This window comes from Cygnus atratus, chromosome 1 (assembly GCF_013377495.2).
Source record: "Cygnus atratus isolate AKBS03 ecotype Queensland, Australia chromosome 1, CAtr_DNAZoo_HiC_assembly, whole genome shotgun sequence".
Lineage (NCBI taxonomy): Eukaryota > Metazoa > Chordata > Aves > Anseriformes > Anatidae > Cygnus > Cygnus atratus.
The window spans coordinates 173,408,315-173,427,944 of NC_066362.1; positions in this window are offsets into that span (position 1 = coordinate 173,408,315).

Genomic DNA, 19,630 nt, shown 5'->3' on the forward strand with positions numbered 1-19,630 from the left:
ATGAACCAGTCTTGTTTGACCCATCACCTATTTTCAAACACTTCTCTGTCTCTTTGCTGTACGCAGAATTGATGAAAAAATGTCAAAATTGAAAAATATACATATCCTTTGCCAAATGAGTTCAGAGGATTAGTGAAGTTAAATGATAAGTTTAGCCTGGTATGTTATATAAATGGGGCTATTAATGTAAATGATACTTCATTAATAACTCCATTTTTGTCATGACATTTCTATTTCTCTGGGCAGTGTGAGGTTAGATTTTGTATGATATTTAGTAGACACCACATGATGTAAAGACTTGTCTAAATAGAACGTAACAGAATATGAATTCAATTGTCTTTTAAATTCTGATTTATCCACCTAAGACTGGTATCAATTAACTGGTCATGAAAATATTATCAGATCTGTGTGTAAAGAAGCATAATGTGGCACTCTGGTAAAGACAACAGATATATGATTATATATAAATTGTGCACAGCTGGGCAGATTGGATTATAATTCTGAACCCTGAGATTCTGTAACAGGAAAAGGTTGTATGAGTAAAATGCGTAGTTGTGGAAAAAAACATTTATTTATTTATTTATTTATTTATTCTCAGTGCTGTTAATAGAGTCATAACTCTCTCTATGGATCAGACAGCAGAGGTCAGCATTATGATATACACAAGTGTAGTGGATATCTTGTTTTCCTTTTAGCCTTCCAATGCTTATTACAATTTTAACACATTCCTGGAAATGTAATCAGTAAGAATTTTAGTAACGATAATGAACAATTCTGAGCACAACCCACAAGTAATGGCATTAGAGAGAACATTTTTTTTTTTTTCCACTGAAAACACCATCGTCCTGAACTGGGTTCATCATTCGGAACCAGATTATAAAAGCATTGTGAACAGTATTGTTACAACATTTCATGTCTCATCAATAAAATGACCTATCAGTTTGGTACCTCTATCCAAGGCGACCAACATTACAGAATGCAATATTGGGAAGATTCATCATCTTTGCTGCCTTTTCATGTATTTCAGATATCACTGGAGTTTTCTTATGACTTTCAGGAAGGAAAATTTTGTTGTTTGTATGTATATTATGAATAGATGATGATTGTATTCCTGAAGTCTGTTTCCTTCCTTCAAATTTAGTCTTATATCCTGATTATCTGGTAATTGGTATTTTGCTCCCATGCCTCTAAATTCATACAAAATTAGCATCTGTGACCATGATTTCATCAGCCTTTATGTACCCAAGACTGAGACATGATTAAATCCTTGATAAATTTTTAAATTGACAAGTTTTAAAAGAATGAAAAATAGGAAAAATAGAATATTGATGCTAAACAACATTACTTGCACTGCCAGATTCCTGTCTAAAAGATTTTAACCAAAGATTTAAAAATGAACTAGGAACTGTTGGCTACAAAACATTTCTTTATGAAATAGATGAAACTATGGGGCTATACAGATGTTTTTGTAGGTAGCTATAATTTGTCTGAATAATGACTAAGATCCTACAAAACACAGTAATCAAAACTTAGTACTTCCTTAAATCACTTTCTGTCATTATTGTCCCTGATCTACCTTTTCCATTCCTTTTAGTGGTAAACACAGGAAATGTAAAACAGACAATGTGATTTTTGTTTTTAGAATAGAATAGAACAGAACAGAACAGAATATTTCAACTGGAAGACACCTTCAAAGATCATCTAGTCCAATCGCCTGACCTCTTCAGAGCTAACCAAATGTTAAAGCATATTATTCAGGACATTGTCTCTTGAACACTGACAGGCATGGGGCATCAACCGTCTCTCTAGGAAGCCTGTTCTGGTGTTTGACCACACTCTCAGTAAAAACAAACAAACAAACAAACAAACACACAAAAAACACCTCCTAATGTTCAGCCTGAACCTGCATTGGTGAAGTTTTGTGCCATTCCTGTGTGTCTCGTCATTGGTTACCAGGGAGAAGAGACTGGTACCTCCCTTTTCACTTCCCCTCCTGAAGAAGTTGTAGAGAGCAATTTTTAGTACTATCTAACTAATTCTGTTTTATAAAATAAAATGTTGAAATAAAATTGATTTTTTTTTCTTTGAAAAGTAAATCAAACAAACCTAGATATTATTACTTTACTTTCATAATTGCAGTCTGTTTATGCTTCTGAATCCATTATTATGCTCATAAATTAACAATGAAGTGAACCAGACTGTTATATGTTCTTAGTGTTTTTTTTATTATTTTTTTTTTATTATTTTTTTGCTAGGTTTCATTTCACATATCTTTGTTAACAAAGCAATGTATACAAGAATAGTACTTCCCATGATTTTCCTTAGAAATTTTATACAAGAAACTATTCAGGATGCAATGTAGGACAAACCCGGTAGTTCCATGAAAGAGACAGTTTACTGGGAAAAAGTCAACAAGCATTGAATAATATTTCATTGTTAGGAAAGGCACTGCAAACAAGAGCAATATACTGTCACGGTTTTAATTAATTTGTGTCACCTGGGCATTTGGTGTGCAGTTTGTTTCCCCTTCCTATAAAGGATATTGCAGTGTTGGAAAAGGGTTTGCATTTCACAAAAATGTGAAGAATTAAACTATTCACAAGAATTATCAAAAATATGGAACAGCTTCCATGATAAGCATTACTACAATGGCTAGAATTTGTCGAGAAGGAAGGAAGGAAGGAAGGAAGGAAGGAAGGAAGGAAGGAAGGAACAATAAAAGTTTATAAAATTATAAAACATAGAGAAGATGATTAAAGATTTTTTGTTTATTGCATCTTTTTAGAAAAGCATTAAAAGCAATAGAACTAGACTGGTGGACAAGCTTTTCAAACAAAGAAAGCATAACTTTCAAACAGTCAACATGGTTTAGCCATGGAACTACTAGCTGCATAAAGTTGTAGGTGCTCTAAGATTGCATTGGTTCAGGGTACTTCATGGACACTTTCATGCAAAAAAAATCTACTGAGGGCTACAAACTACATGGGAACCACTTCTGTCTCTGGACGTGACCAAGATTTACTTTACTGGGGATAATTGTATGTTCTGGACTGGATCATGTATGTCAGCCCTGTTCTTACATTCTTCCTCAGGCATGCTACAGGCATTCAACATACAAAAGGTCTCTCATTGGCAGGAAGCTGGACAAAATCTATTTTTTTGGTCTGACTTGAATGTTATTATTTTCCTTAAACTTTGGGATAACATAAGTTTTGATAACAACTCCTACTGGCCACTCTAATTATTTCCCTTTCTTTACAGGAAAGAAAGTGGATTTGTATTAAAAATGTTTGTCAAAGTAGTAGATTGCAATACATCCACAGTAAAATGATGGCTACTGAACAGATGGTGGTCTACCATTACATTACAGAAGAATAGTGTGGGGATGAAGTACCACAGAAAACCTTGCCCACTTGAGAAATTGCCTTTTTAATTTCTTAGATGTGATACATTTATTTGTTTATTTTTGAAAGTTTACCATGTCACCTCACATTTTCTGCTGCTGAAAAGATGGGATGCACATGTCAGAAGTATTGAAAACCCTATATTGGCTTGAAAGGCCACTGTACCAAGTCTTGTTTTCTAGCTGGGGTTGAACAAGAAACATTGCACATCAGGCCTAGAGGGGGAGACCTGCTGCACTATAGCTAATATGTTATTATTATACAATTACATGCTAATGAATAAGTAATGAAAAGACATCTTCAACATAAATGGAAATAAAAATGCTTCTTTGGTTCAATCCAAAATGTTTTAGAAGCATAGCTTTTTGCTGGGGTGAATTTCCATTCTGCTGAAATCTTCATTTAAATCTACTTGATTTGAACCCTACCCTCAATACAGCATCTCTGCTTTGTTCCTGACTCAAGGGTATATTTCTGAAAAGCAGAGCATCCCGGGTCAGGGGTGGCAAGACTAAAAAGTATATGTTTCAAATGGAAATAAAAGGAAACATGGATTTCTGGCATATGGATACCAAATTACTATTTGGAATGCCATGAGTGAAATATTACTTTGGTAATGTGTATGTGTATATCTGTTGGCTACATGTGATTCCCCTGTTATTTTCAAATGCAAATAAAACATTCCTTTGACACTATATCGAATTTTCATGAATTGTGTAAGGACTAGGCATGTTTAGATCTCTAGGGATTGAATGGGGTCTTCCTTACAAATAAATATGCCTTCTTCCTAGGGGTTACAATTCAAACAGAAGATGGTTTTTTTTTTGAGTTTTTCGGTTTTTGAGCCTGGGGATTGTTTCCAGAAACAGATTAGACTTCCTGGCTGTATTTTTTGTTTACAAAGTGCTGTATACATTGACGTTTAAGAATTTCTGTGCACTTTATTTCAGACTATCATACATCACACCATAAAATTAACGGCAGTTACTTAATTTACCACAGAACCCTGTGTGAGACCAAAATTGTTCTGCACTCTACTGGTTGTTGTACAGTACTTCAAAAATACATCCTCTAAAAATTACCTGTCTGAATTCCCCATTGCTTTACTAACTACTTGTGGTAATGATGATGGACTTTTCTGTCTTTGTAGCAGGAATCCTGATTGAAATACAATTTAGTCATTTCGACCTTGCATTTTTATGTTCTGTAACAAAAAGTACAGGGTGATCTAATATACTTTAAAGGTGAACTTTATATTATAAGCATTAACTTTCTTTTGGGAGATGCTTTCTAAAATCCTATTCAACAATGTTAAATAAATAAATATATAAATAACCAACAATGAAGAATTTAAAAATAAAATAAAATAAAATGAAATAAAATGAAATAAAATAAAATAAAAAATGACTTTGAAACCAGAAGAACTGAATGTATAAGACAGATGAAATCTTTGAAGATAAGCTGAAAGAAAATATGATTAACACTGATGAAGTAGAATAATGCCAAGTATATGTCACTACTGAGCCAAATGTGTTATACAAGGTGGAAATTGAACTTTCAAGACTCATGTTAACATTTTACTCTTAAACTTTATCAAGGTAAGTGAGAAAAAAATAAGAAAAAGGAGAAAAATTCATAATGATTAATCTGTTGAAAATTAAATATATGTCAACACTGCTGAATGACATCATTTTGCAAAGTAACTGTTGGATTATGTACTAATTAATTTCTAAAGGCTGGTGAATATTAAGGTCAGATACCTTTTGTGGGTCAAAGCACAGGCCTTTTTTTTTTTTTTTCAGTATATTCTTAACTTACATTTTGTTTGTGACTTGTATAGAGATCTGCACTTAAGCTGATTTTATACATTCACACAATGCAAATACTTTTCATTATGCACTGCTAAGGGAAAAAAAATCTCCATAGATCTGTCCTTGATCTTACTTCAAAATGATAAATCTGTTTTCATGTCACTGTTCTGAGTTTATTGCAATAATAACAAATTTCTCTTCAGTCCATATGGTATAACCTCTTCACAGAATCTGCACAGCTATGTCTGTTTAACACTACTGTGCTTGTTTAGGATATAAACTATCATAAAATAATTATTTGATTATTTTTATTTCTGTTCTGCACAACATATAATAAAATGAAGGATATGTGGTTTTGTACTGTAAATAGTAAATAATAACAATGTAAACTGCAAAGATAAATCATAAATAAAGACATAATATTATCAGGCAGTTGAATCTTTAATTGACCTTTGTGTAAATTTATACAAAAATAGCTGATCAGATCAATTTAGTTTATGCATATGTAAGTTTATTAAAAATATGATTATTTTAAATGTTTCCTCATGTTCTCAAGTCATACAATTAAATAAGGGAGAACTTGTCAAATGCACAAATTTCTTGAGGTGTTTTGATTCCTCTGAGTTTACATGTTTCAAATAATCACCCTAAACTCAATAGCATATGTTTTTTGTTGGTTGATGTCTTATAACATATATCTATATTTAGTTATTATAAAATAGAGATATATCTGATTATAAAAGTAGTAATAATAGTCATCTGTTTGACAAAGTGTAAATTACAGGATTAATTAAAAACAAAGTAATTTCTTTGGGGTGGGTGGGGGGAAGACTAAAAGACACCGAACTTTTTTGAATTTAACTATTTCTGTTTTCATCACTTTTCATTTTTTTTCCATTCTGTTAGTGTCTTCAATGCAGAAATAATCTAAGGCTCAGAAAAAATGTTTTTGATATTTAATGATACATTTGGCATCTTATGGCCAAACCTCTTTGCTGAGTCTTACTACTGTCTTTTAATGAGTCTATATTGCTCTTTCAGTTATTGAATTCTGCCCACCCTCCCACCTCATTTTATTTTTTTATTTTTTTATTTTCAACTGGGGAATTACATAGAAACATTTCTGTATCCTTGTTTCAGTTTTATACCTACCTCATGGTTTCTACAGCAGCCTGGGGGATGATATTTTAAAACACTGCTTACAATTCACAGAATGCCAAGACCCGCTTAGATGAGAAAACATACTTCCATGTTGAGAAGTTCTGAAGCTTTTTAAGTTGTTTGACCTAGGTCATACACAGTGTAGAACCAATTAGTGGAAAATAAATCTCTGTATCATTTCAGAATCTGGAATTTCTTCTCTGAAATAATCTGAATTTGGTGGTCTTCCAGAAACACAGCAAGATCTAATTATCTAATAGTTTCTTGCATAAAGGATTAAATTCTATCCCTCAGTATGAGAAGTGAAAAACTTCTTTTTGTTCTTCCTTTATCTGCATTCAGTAAGTTCAGGAAAGCTGTTGTCTGCCTTTGAGTATTTAAAACTGTTGACCAGCAAGGTTAGTATATTCTGGATGGCGATATATGTGTGCTGTTGCTTTTAGTAACGTAACTATTGCCAAACACTGAAAATATATATATATAAATAGGTGCCCTTTTAATGTTAAATCTTTTATTTATTTATTTATTTATTCATTTATTGTGATTACTTAAGCCAAATTTTCTAAGCAACATGCCAATGCTATTGACATGATGGGATCTCTAAGTCAGTAGCATCTCCCCTATTCTCTTCCTTCTTTTCCCAATTTCCCATTTTCTCTGCCCAAAAAAGGAAAAAGAAAAAAGTTCACTAAAGACAATCAAATATTTGGATTACTTGACTGTCTCTGGAAGAGGAAAATGTCTTCAGCAAAGAAACCACTTGCTTAAGCTTCTCTGTCATTGATATTTTACTGGAGAATTTTGATAGCTTGATGATTTTTTTTTTTTTTCTGTGCAATATATAAGCCTCCACTGAGGCAGAGACTGAAATCTAAGTATCCCATTACCCAAGTAAATATCTTACTAAGAAGTTTGCAACTACCACATCTAAAATACTTTTGAATGGAAGATATTTAATTTTCTTATTATTCCTTAATTTAAGAATTAGGGAATTTATTTAATGTAATGTATATAAAGAATAAAATATTAAACAATATTCCTATATTCCCTAAATATAAGCATCTTCAGGTACTTAGATATTCCTTGATGAATGTCCTACTTTTTGGCACCACAGGGTATTTAAAGTAAGATTATTTCCACCTCAGCACTTGCAGTTGTTTTTTCTCCTTTAAAATAATTCATTGCTTCTTGAAATAGAAAGTGAGAAAAACATTATTAGGCAGGTAGCTAAGATATTCACATAAATTCTTGCTCCTTCTCCCATGGTTTAACTTCTTAAAATTGAACAGTGTCAAGACGACAAAGTAGGGAAGTGGTCATGGCACCAAGCCTGATGGAGTTCACAAATTATTTGGACAATGTTGTCAAACATTTGGTCTGATTTTTGGGTGGTCTTGCATGGAGCTAGGAGTTGGACTTGATGATCTTTGTAGGGCCCTTCCAACTCAGGATATTCTATGATTTTATGGATTGTGAATCCGTAACCTTAAAATATGTTCCCTCCCTCCCTTATTTAGGAAGTGTTAGAAATACGCTATAGTCCCTGAAAACCAGAGACATTATTTAATAAAATAATTACTTCTCCATATTGAAATTGCTGAGATGAACATATAACAGCCCCTAACAGATCAAGTTAAAAAAAATAAAAAATCTTTTGGTTATTGCAATATAAAAAAAAATGTCATCTACTTTTTAAAGTATCTCAGGTAAATCTTTCAGGGTCAGTAGCCTTGAAACTGATTTCTAATTCTAGTATATTTTATTTTGTTATATTATGTTTTAACCAACAAACCTGTAATGAGAAGTAAAGGCAAAACTGCCACTGTAAATTACTGGATGTCAAAGCATAAAGGATTTCAGGAATCAGATTGATGGTATGGACAGAAGAGAGGAACAATCATAAAGACTTGAGATTTATGTTTACAAGCTTGTGACACTCCAGCACTATAAAAATTGTAGATTATTCTCTTTTTAATTTATTTTATTCATAAAACACCAGTGATATAATAAATTATTTTTATGTTTAACAAGTATTTAATTAACTTCTCTAAAAAGCTACAAGTCACATTTTGTTAAAATTCTTTCATATTCTTAAATGCAACTATCTAAAAATTATCAATCATTTTTATTAGTTAATACTTGAAAATGCATGCATATCCAATATAATTATTAACGCCAATCCATTTACTGGTTCATTTAACTCTGGCTATGCACAATTATGTGTGACATTTTGAAAAGAAGCACCATTTTCATAATGATACAATCATTATTTTTTCTGAAGATCAACAAAAGATTTATTCATTTTAATTCTATTGCTTATCTTTCTACTGTCTAGCTTATAAGGATAAGAGGAACCAGATGGCAATGGAAAATATAGCTGTTTCAGTCTATATAATTGCTACTCATAAATTGTTTTTCTTTTTGTACTTTCACTACAGTACAAAATGAGGACAAAATAAAACCATCTAAGGAAAGATAAGACAGATGTCCACTTCTCAGAGGTGAGAAAGTTGATTTCCTGAGGGGTACAGTGAGCAAACTTAGTTATGGACTGCATCTGTTAATCCAAGAACAACGTTGGTTATTGTTTTTCAAAAAGTAAAATTGCACAACGTAAGTTAATGGAGAAAAAAATATAAAAGTGTTTGGGGCTTGCTGAAGATCGTTGCAGTGTGTGTTAGATCAGAGTTTGATGACATGATTGCTGGCACAGGACTTTGGTAGAAGAGAAGGTATTTTTCCCTGTTTTGCCTCAGACTTGGTTTAGACATTGAAGACATCACTTAAGACAGATTTTTAAAACATATACTTAGGTTCTTAGACTATTTTAGAAGTCCTTTTATTACTTGGATCTATTAGGAAATACAGAAAGCAAAACAGTTCACATAAGATCTCAGCTTATCTTCTGTCTGGTGGTAAAGTAATGTATAGGTATCTGAGGGTACTTTAACTACTAGCATTCCTCAGGTGCCTAGAGACTTTCCCTCAAAAAGAACTAGTAGGTTTAATCTTGAGGGCTAGAAAACTCTACATTCTGGGGTCTAAAGATTAGGTATTTCTTTATGCCAACTACTAATGGAGAGCAATGTTATAAATGATGTTAAATACATCTAATATTAAGCAAAAGAAAGACATAGTGTCTATCCTGTTCCAAAAATTATTTATTCCACATGTTAAATAAGAATCTAACTTATATGGTGCTCTGTTATTTTTAAGAGTCAACATCTAATCAATAAACTGGACATCTTTATTTCCCCTTTATTGATAAGGATGAGATGGACTGGGAAAGGAACAATCAGCAAAGGAAAGATCAAGTAGAGATATGGATATGTGGGGTGGAATCTTAGGGAGAGACTTATCAGCTAGACTTTTTATTAATCCTACACTTCCCTTAGGGTAAATAGAGTTAAAAACTGTTTTTAAGCAGACGTAGGTCAGACATATCATATGTTGGAGGCTGATTCTGTTCTGTTCTATTCTACTCCTATTCTATTCTATTCTATTCTATTCTATTCTATTCTATTCTATTCTATTCTATTCTATTCTATTCTATTCTAGTAGAATTGGTAGACTAAGTTTTTTTTTTGTTTGTTTTGATTTGTTTTGTTTTGTTTTGTTTTGGAGGGGGGTGGAGGTAGAGGTGGAGGCGGGGGTGGTTAGTAGCTCAGACAATTATGCCAAAATTTTACACCCCTTAAGTAAGGTGATTATTGCCCTTGGGATCTGGAAGAACTTTCACTGGCCATTGCTTACTTCTTCAGTGTCATTTGTGCATTTTCAGTCCTTTCCAACCCCTTTAAAGCTGTTATGCTTGAAAGAAAGAATACTTCTCTTACGTGGTTTTGTATTTGTGGAAGTAAATAAAACCATTACTAATATGGCCATCAAGTTTGGGAAATTATCAAGTTTTGGGCAATAAATAGTTTCCCTATGAATGGTTTCTTGTTGTTATTCTTGTTAACCTTCCTTTCTTTACAAAATATCTGTACTATTTTTTCCCAGATACCTTATGCTCCATAACATAGTGTTAATATCCAATTTATTTCTTTCATATTACTACCATAATATCTTTTCTGCTTTTTAAAATAATTGTTGACTGTGTTAACCATACAACCCATAGGCAGTCAAAATGAGGAAAAAATATTTCCCTGTATGCTTCAGATTTAAGCAATATATATATTTTTTTCTTTTAAATCAGTGCTGATAAGGATTTTAAAAAGTAAAACAATTTTGCAGTGTGGGTTATGAACAAAAACATTGAAGTGCTATTAGTTCCAACATGTCACTTCAGAGGCTTGGACAGATGGATTCTATTTTGTATTGTTAATGGCAGGTAGAGTTGTAAATCTCACCTTGCCTCTGAACAGTTGTTTTACATTTTCCCTCTGGTTTATAAACAAACAAACAAACAAACAACAACAACAAAAAAAAACCAACAAAAACAGGCATAGATTCTGCACCAGAGAAAAGTATAACAAGTGTATTGTTTAGATGCTGCAGAAATTTTAACTTACATATCTACCACTTCACATGTATAAGGTAGATAAACAAATACTACCTGTATTTCAGGTCTAGGAGAGGCACAAAGACAAAATAAATGAGCTGTTCAAATATTTATTTAAAAAGTCACAGAAGAAAATTAAAACAAGCAAACAAACTAAAAAAGAGAGCTTAAGGTCATCTGTTTGCTGCTTCTGGATTCATTCCCCATGGAACAGAAATGCAGCAGGTTTCAACACCAGTGCTTAACAGCAATTAGCACTTTTCTCATGTGGTGTGTCTCTTCTCTAAGTCATGCATTAGCCTTTGGAATAAAGGTCTGTTCTGGGTCATTCTGAGAGCATACAAATGTTGTAGTGTATAAGTACATAAAGACTATGCTTCTGCTGTTTTGCTTAGGTGTTCCTTAACTTTTTTTTTTTTTTGAAGTTTCATTCTGAATTTAATGCCTTTTTACTACAGCAGATGGATGATACTGCATATGGAACTCCCCTTTTTAAATTATAGATGCAGTACAGGTAGTGAATGAGCAATAGCCAACAACCTTCCCCCATGTCGACTTGTCTATATGCTTGTACATAGGCGTGGTCTTCTAACAAGGTGGTAGTTTTGTATCTGTATTCCTTCTGTCCTTCCTTCTTTTTTTTTTTCTTTCCTTTTTTTTTTTTTTTTTCCTTTCTGTTAATTTTGCCAAAATGACATGAAATAGGCTTGTTCTGGGAATACCAGTCTTGCTGGAACTGGCCTGAGAATTGCAGTGAATCTACATATGCTTTCCTCATGGAAGAATGAATTTAATATAACTCCTCTAATGGTTCTCCATTTATTGTTGTTTTGGAATTTACATTGTGATCTTTCTCTCTCCCTTCCCTTCCCTTCCCTTCCCTTCCCTTCCCTTCCCTTCCCTTCCCTTCCCTTCCCTTCCCTTCCCTTCCCTTCCCTTCCCTTCCCTTCCCTTCCCTTCCCTTCCCTTCCCTTCCCTTCCCTTCCCTTCCCTTCCCTTCCCTTCCCTTCCCTTCCCTTCCCTTCCCTTCGCTGCCCTTCGCTGCCCTTCCCTTCCCTTCGCTGCCCTTCCCTTCCCTTCGCTGCCCTTCCCTTCCCTTCGCTGCCCTGCCCCGCCCTGCTCTGCTCTGCCCTGCCCTTCCTTCTCTAGTCTCACAGTTTACATTTGGCATCCATTTTGAGTCTTGAGCAGTAGAGCATGATTAAGTCTGCTGGTATGTGACAAATTACTGGACTGGTAACGGCTCCATTCTGCACTATGTTGCAACTTTGGACACCCTGCAAATATAATGTAGTAATGTTTATAAACAGCTAATGAGTTTTTGGTCACAACCATCTCACTTTTTTTTTTGGCCTTGCAACAAAATATTCAGCGTCCCATTACTGAACACATCCCCATTTTACCAAGATATTAACTAAATATCTTATTTAATTTTAACTGAATAGTTATTGACTCACAAAGAATCCTGACCAGGTTACATTCTTACTTAATGAGGAAATTACTCTACAGCTGTTAACAACTGAACAGGGCTTCTCTTGGGAGAAAACATGAATTCTTCTCTTAAAAAGTGACTGAACAACCAGATGGGCACCTTCAAGGCATACATAGCTTCAAGGGGGATGCTTCAAGGGCCTCAGCTTGCCAGTAGCAACGGTGCTTGTTTACCATGAAAGGATTTTCTGTGTTAGCTTGTTTAAATTTATAATTTGGGAATCATCAAATAGCAGGATAAATATATGTTAACTGAGGTGAATTATGTTAAACTCTTCAGAGCATATAGGCATGAATATTTGACTGAAAAGAAATCAGTGGAAAAAGTCAGAGCAAGTTCAGAGCAGTGAGTTTCTTTTTGCCTGTTTCTGCAACATTTATTGAAAATAATAATAATAATAAAGAAATATTCCTGCGCGGTTGTTTAGTATATAAGAAACATTTTTGCACTGCTATTGTTGCATGATGCTGCTGGACTGACTCCAAAATACATATTTTTAATGTTGGAATTTCCTAATAGTACAGCACAGAATATCAGTGACTAATGAAGATATTAGATTTCTAATCAGAATGCAAAAAGAAGATAACCCTCTTCTTAAAATATGTTATTTTTAATATTTGACTGTGAGCACTACCTAAGAATGATTCAGCTTTGATATTGCTGTAGCAGTCATGTAAAATTATGTCCTATTTTAGAGGCAGTGCACATGAAGATAATATTTCCAGTGCTTTAATATGTTGATATTTTAATTATGTCTCAGAACATTCACAGCTTTTGTATGCATATGTACCTCAAAAGACTGTGCTTCATATCCTTAAAAATACACTGCATAACATTTCCCAATTGTATATGTTAGTTGTTTATTGAACAGTTTGAATTTTAGAAAGCACATCTGTAGGATGTGCTTTTGTTAAGAAGGAAGACCTTCTTAACACTCTACAGTAAACAGGTGAGATTTGGTCACTAAATTAAAAAAAAAAAAAAAAAAGTAGACCTTTCACAAGATTAGAATTGGGTTATTCTGTTTATATATGTGACTGTAGGGAGGGAAGAAACTTTGGTAATTTCTTTTCAGTGAATTCTCTGTTTTCAGGTAGGGTATCATTGCAAGAATAAACTCAGAGAATGTTACCACAAAATGTAATGTAAGGTTCTTACGGATTTGAGACACTCATCATGTAAATTGGTTAAAGTGAGGCATTGCCCATGGCCAAAATTACACATAAAGTGATGCAGTCAGCATCACATCTGGTTTTCAAGGTACCACACAGCTGAGTTATGTTAACAGTAGCCTTAGATATAAGTTTTATAGATACCAAACTTCCTGAGCAGCTCTGCTAACTGCTGCCACTCTTCTCCAATTTCTGAAAGAAAATAATTTTTAGGAAGTCTGGAAATGATCCCCACTGCTTGAAAAGTCTGAATAAGATGAAAAATCTGTGAGTACTTCCTAACATTCTGCTTCTTATTTCTGAGACTAGACTGTAAAACATGACATCCAGATACAAAACATTACTTTACACTCATACGAATATTATGATCAAGGAAAAACCTAAAACTTTTTGTCTATAACGAAGTCCAGAATCAGGTGTACTTTTTACCTAGTGCATGTTAGTTTTACTTTATAGGATTTAAAGCCAACAGAGCAATTATTATGGACTAGTTTTACCTGCATCGTGCAGGCCATAGAATTTCAGCATTAAAGTTCATAATACACAGCCAGAGGAACAAATTTCCTCATTTTACAGGTCTTTAAATGAAGTATAGTTCACAAAGTAAATAATGTTTTGCAGCAGGGAATATACAATATTTTATTCAGTTGAGCTTTTTAAATTAAGTGTTGTTCAATAAGTTCATCATCACAGTATTTTCCTGAATCTGCAATAAAAATACATATTTTATCTCAGATAGGCATCTTTTTTTTTTTTTTTGTCTTAAAAAAATGAAAACCTCTATTATATTATGGACTATATATATATATATATATATATATATAAAATTTTTTGATTAATTTGGCCTGAGATAGATTTTCCTTCTTCTGGTAAATACAGTTTTTCTCCAGGAATTTTTTTGTTTAAAGTAATCTGCAGTAAATATTATTTTCAGTGTTCCTATTTTTCCCCTCTGTACCTTGCTACTCATGATTGTCTGTTGCTTCATATTTGCCACTTCTCACAGAATGAGTCTATTTATTTCATGACCTGATGTGTAATATGTGTGCAAATGATACACTGGAACTTTTATTCCAGTCTTTGTAGTAGGGGAAGCTGTTTGATGATTTGTGCAATTGCTTGTGATAGTTAGGCATGGATGTCTTAAAAAATTATTGAATTTAGGAGAAAGAAAACTAGTTGTTATTGATTGGTTCTTCAACATGGATATCTCAGGTGTAATCCATGCTGGTATCTGCAAGTGGCAGCTCTTTTAAATCCCTTAGATAACGATTATAACCTTGGTGTTATTGAGCTTTCATTAGGAGTCTTGATTATACAGCACTAACTATGCTTTTACTGGCTCTGCAGTTAAAGAATTCAGTTGAAATTGGATCTGTTTTCTTTTTTGGTCAGTTCTAAAACAAGAATTTAGAAATTTTCAATTATAATTTGACATTGATATATAATTTGACATTCTAGATATATAGCTGATCTCTAGCTGATCTCCTGAATGTGACCATTTTTTTTTTTTTTCCTTATAAGCCTTATTTTCTGTTTCTTGGAATATAGCTGTTTAGTAAGGATATGCCCAAGTTAACTAAAAAAAGTTTGTTACATGCTCAAAGTGCACTTCACGGCATTATTACAGTTTTTGCTTAAAAATAAAATAAAGCAACAACAACAAATAGAAAACAAAACATCATCAACAACAAAACAGTTGGAAGATATGTTCATAGTAGTGTTCATAAACTGTCCCAACTACTAACATGCTCAGACAGAAAAGTAGAGAAGCATTCTTTCTTTAGTTCAAACATGGAACTCTCAAACCCTTATATACCAAGGTATAAACATAGTAAACCCACTTAGTGTTATCTTTGAAAAATACGGTAGAAAATGCAAAATTAATTTCTGCAGAAGGAAAAAAAGTTAGACACAGTAACATCTTGGTTTGCTGATTTAGATGGAAGATTGAAGTGTTGGTATATCATCTTGGCTGGATTAATGAGTGGGAAACAGAACCTGAGGCCTCTATTCCTAATTGCATACCTTAACTGTCTTTCTGGTTTTTTTTGTTTGTTTGTTTTTTGTTTGTTTTTTGTTTGTTTTTGTTTGTTTGTTTTTTGTTTGTTTTTTTGTTTTTTCTTTTCCTGATGCCATGACTTTCATTTCTTTATACATGTCTGGTAAAGTTCGGGTAAAAGCCAAAGCATCACAGAATCACAGCATGGCTAAGATTGGAAGGGACCTCTGGAGGTCCAACCTCCCTGTTCAAGCATTTAAAAATGTAAGTGCAAAAGAAATAAATCAAACCAAACCAAAACATGTTTTCTTTGGAATAATAGTTCATTTAACAGGACAATGTAGAAGCATGCTATTTTCAATTTAGGGGCTTTAAATTTTCAATTTCAAATTTGGATACCAAGTGGTATGTAGAGTTATACATTAAACCATTTGCAACCGTAAATAAAAATGTTGATTTAATGACCAAAAGCATCTGGGAAACTAAAAACCTTTATGTGTGACTGTTATTTCAGTCAAATTTTGAAGAAATTATGTTAAATAATACAGTTCATAGGTACATTAATACATGAGGTATATTCATGTAATCTACAAAAATAGGGTAGAGCATACCCTTGAATTCCATATAATTCTCATTCTTTCTTCTCAGCAATGACCTCAGAAAAGGGCAATAAAGGATGATCCTAAATCTTCACAGTAGAAAATGATTGACTGAAGTCAGATATGATGCAGACACATGAAATGAGGAATAGCATAATTAGGTAACATGATTTCATACAATTCCAAATTAAACGATAGAATTCATTTTCATAGGGTGTTCTGCTTTCCACAAATATAATTGAGTTCTGCTCAGTGAGTTAAAAATTGTTGGAGAGAAATCTGCAGGAAATATTAAATCCATGGTACAAATGCAACCTTTTGCTTTAGGAACCATTTGACCATGAAACTGCTGGCATTTTTGAGGATTTATGGGAGGGAAGCTGAACCTTATTCTTCCCCATTTTCTTATACTGTTCCCACAAGCATCTTTCCTGGCAACAGTCAGAGGCAGGACATTAGACTAGAAAGACAGTTCTTTTATTCTTATGTAGCATATTTTTATGTAGTTAATATTTTTTATGTCTGCTTGTTATTTAACCTCTTGAGAAACTATTCCAGTGATGTCATCATTTCTTGTTTCCCATCTATGTAATAGCCGTTGTATATTTGACAATAGCTATCATAAAAATAATCAAGGACACAGTTGTACAGCAATTTTTGTACATAATCAAGATTGATTCTAGGAGCAATGGAGAATTACAATAAATAGCTTTTCCATAATTAAAATTCAGAGTCCTTAGTTTGTAAGTGACCTGAGGAATCAGAGCCATTGTTTTCAAATGTATCTGAAATGGAACTTACAGAAAACATACATCTAGAAGTCCACATTTGAGGCCCTAAAACCTGCTTCTCAACTTGTGGCCTAACTCTACAGATATCTTAAATGTTCTGGAACATATCTTGCAGAAGACTAGTCTGATCTGGGACACCTGGTTTACATATGTCTCACCTATATGGAGAAGCTCTGTCTTTGGAAATTTCCTACACGTATACATTTCTATTGGGTTTTGACTTAATTGATTGATATCTTATTTTAAACAGTTACAACATTTTATTTTTAATGTTAAAAAAATAGATTTTTTTTCTTTGAAAAGGACTGTTTCCTTAACTTTGTGAGTAGCAGAGATGTTATAGAGATAAAGAATGATGTGGAGAGAAAAAAAAAAAAAAGGAATTACATTGGGCTCCAAACTTGGATGCTGTGAACAAAATGAAAGGATTCTTAAAGATAGCACATGCTGTTAGATTTACATCTCAGCTGTAATTGGTGAAAGAGTTGACAAAACATGTTTATACAGGACTCATGAAAAAAGATATTTACTTTGTGTTTTTAGTGCTTATAGGATTTCTTTTTTCCTTTTTTTTTTTTTTCATTATAGCTAAAGACAGAAATGGATGAGTTTTAAAAATGTGAAGGTCTTATGACAACCAATGTTTTCTGTTTTAAAGTGAGAGCAAAATTATTAGCCTTATTGGTAGAAAGCAGATTTTTTTTCAGTTTTAGTAAGACATTCTCAAGACAACTTTGTGAAAGTAAGAACTATCCAAAGGGTTAAATGAGGTAGAAATATGAATACAGAAATATATGTTCTTTTTCTAAAAGTTGACGATAAATGTAAATATTAGTGGAAGCAGACAGTAACAGTGGAATTTTTATTAAAAATATTTCCCAAATTGCTCACCAGGCTGTACAAAAAGGTGTATTTTCTCAGGAAACAAAGTGTGAAAGAAAAATATATATATATAAATTTCACACAGGTCTAGTTTGTTTCCTTGTTTCCCGTTTTGCTCTGCTTTTCACAGTAGAAAAAAATAATAATCAGAAATGTCTTATGTCCCTGACCCAGATCCCTTTGAAAACTGTTTTGTCATCCTTCAGCTCCTTAAAGGAAAAGATGAAAGTGAAAATGTGGATGTGTTTCTAATAAGGATAATGAAATTTGAAAGGCAAGTGAAGGCACTGGAGGAAATGTAAAATGTGGATACTGATAGATGCTCAGCAGAAATAGGTGGAAATGATGAGTCTGTAATGTGACTTAATGAAAGGAAACACTTCACTGGAGAACAAAGATTCTGACAAACAATGCTGAAAGCAGGCACTTGAGATTTCAGTGGAAATCTGTAGTCTATGTGGAGGGATAGATTGAGTAGAAGCAACACTACATACACTTCTTGTGACTTTCTTTGACATAATATTTTGTATACTACTGAGAGCTGAAAAAATATTTTTGATACACAAAATATTTTTGAAACCACTCCCATAATATAGTACTAACTGACACAGAACTTTGCCATTAGTTGTTTAAAGTGATTATATTCTTTTTGGAACATGCCAGGAGAAAATCTTTCTGTCTCTCTCCCCTGACTGCTGACTGACTCCTCCCGCCCCCCCCCCCCCCCCCCCCCCCATATCCCCCCATATTTCTTGATACAGTGTGGGTTACTTTGGTATTTTTTAGTTCTGAATTTTCTTAATCTCATTTAGCTGTTTTGCAGTGTATTCTCCGGAACAGTGATATTTATCTGATAAATGATTATGATACAAAACTAATCCTGAAGCTAATTCCTCGTCTTCTTGGACTAGGTTTGATAAAGAGGCTGACATTTTCTTTGCTAGAGATGACTTGTATGATTGTTTCTTTCTGCATTGCTTTCACTGTGTTATGTTTTCCTGTCTTCCTGTGCTTAATCTTTAGAACTTCATCTGCTATCTATATTGAAAGGTATTTTATTTAAATCCAACATAGATCTTTTGATGTTTGATCATACTGAATATTAAATATTTGGACTATGTCATGAAATCCTTTGAATATAACAGATTTTTTACTGTCCTGAGTGTAATATAAACTATTAATTATGTACTGTCTTTCTTTTTTTATCACACTGTGGACTTTATAGATATAGTGAAGTTCTCTCGTTGTGTTTCACTAGAAAATGTACAATGAGCTTGATGAAAGAAAACACATTTTATAACCATGGAAACTGTCAGTAACATCTGTAGATCTCTCTCATTTCTTCATGAAGATTGAAAAAGTCATTAATTTTTGTTGATTTTTATTTTTTTTGTGTGTGTGAAAAAAGGGGAAATCAATGATGGGCATAATTTTGAATCACATATGGCTAAGTATTTAGGAAACTCTGGCACAATGAGTATGACAAGCAATAAAAAAATATTTAAATTCAAATGAATTTGTCAGGGATAGAATTTGTCTTTCCATAAAATTGGATTGTCTCTGTAGTGTCTCGGCAAACATTTTAACGATACCTCTAATGATACTTTGAGAAAAACGTTGATGTGTATAATTCTTTTCAAATTTTTTTTTCTTTTTTTTTTTAAGGGAATCTGATACCTCTTTGTCAAATTTCATCCATCTGCCCAAAAATCTGAGAGGATTTTTTGAAGAGAACAGTCTCTGTGAGATGATCCTGACAGATTCTTTTGGAATTTGGGGACAGTGATGGCTGAGGAAATCAGAGTTTCTACT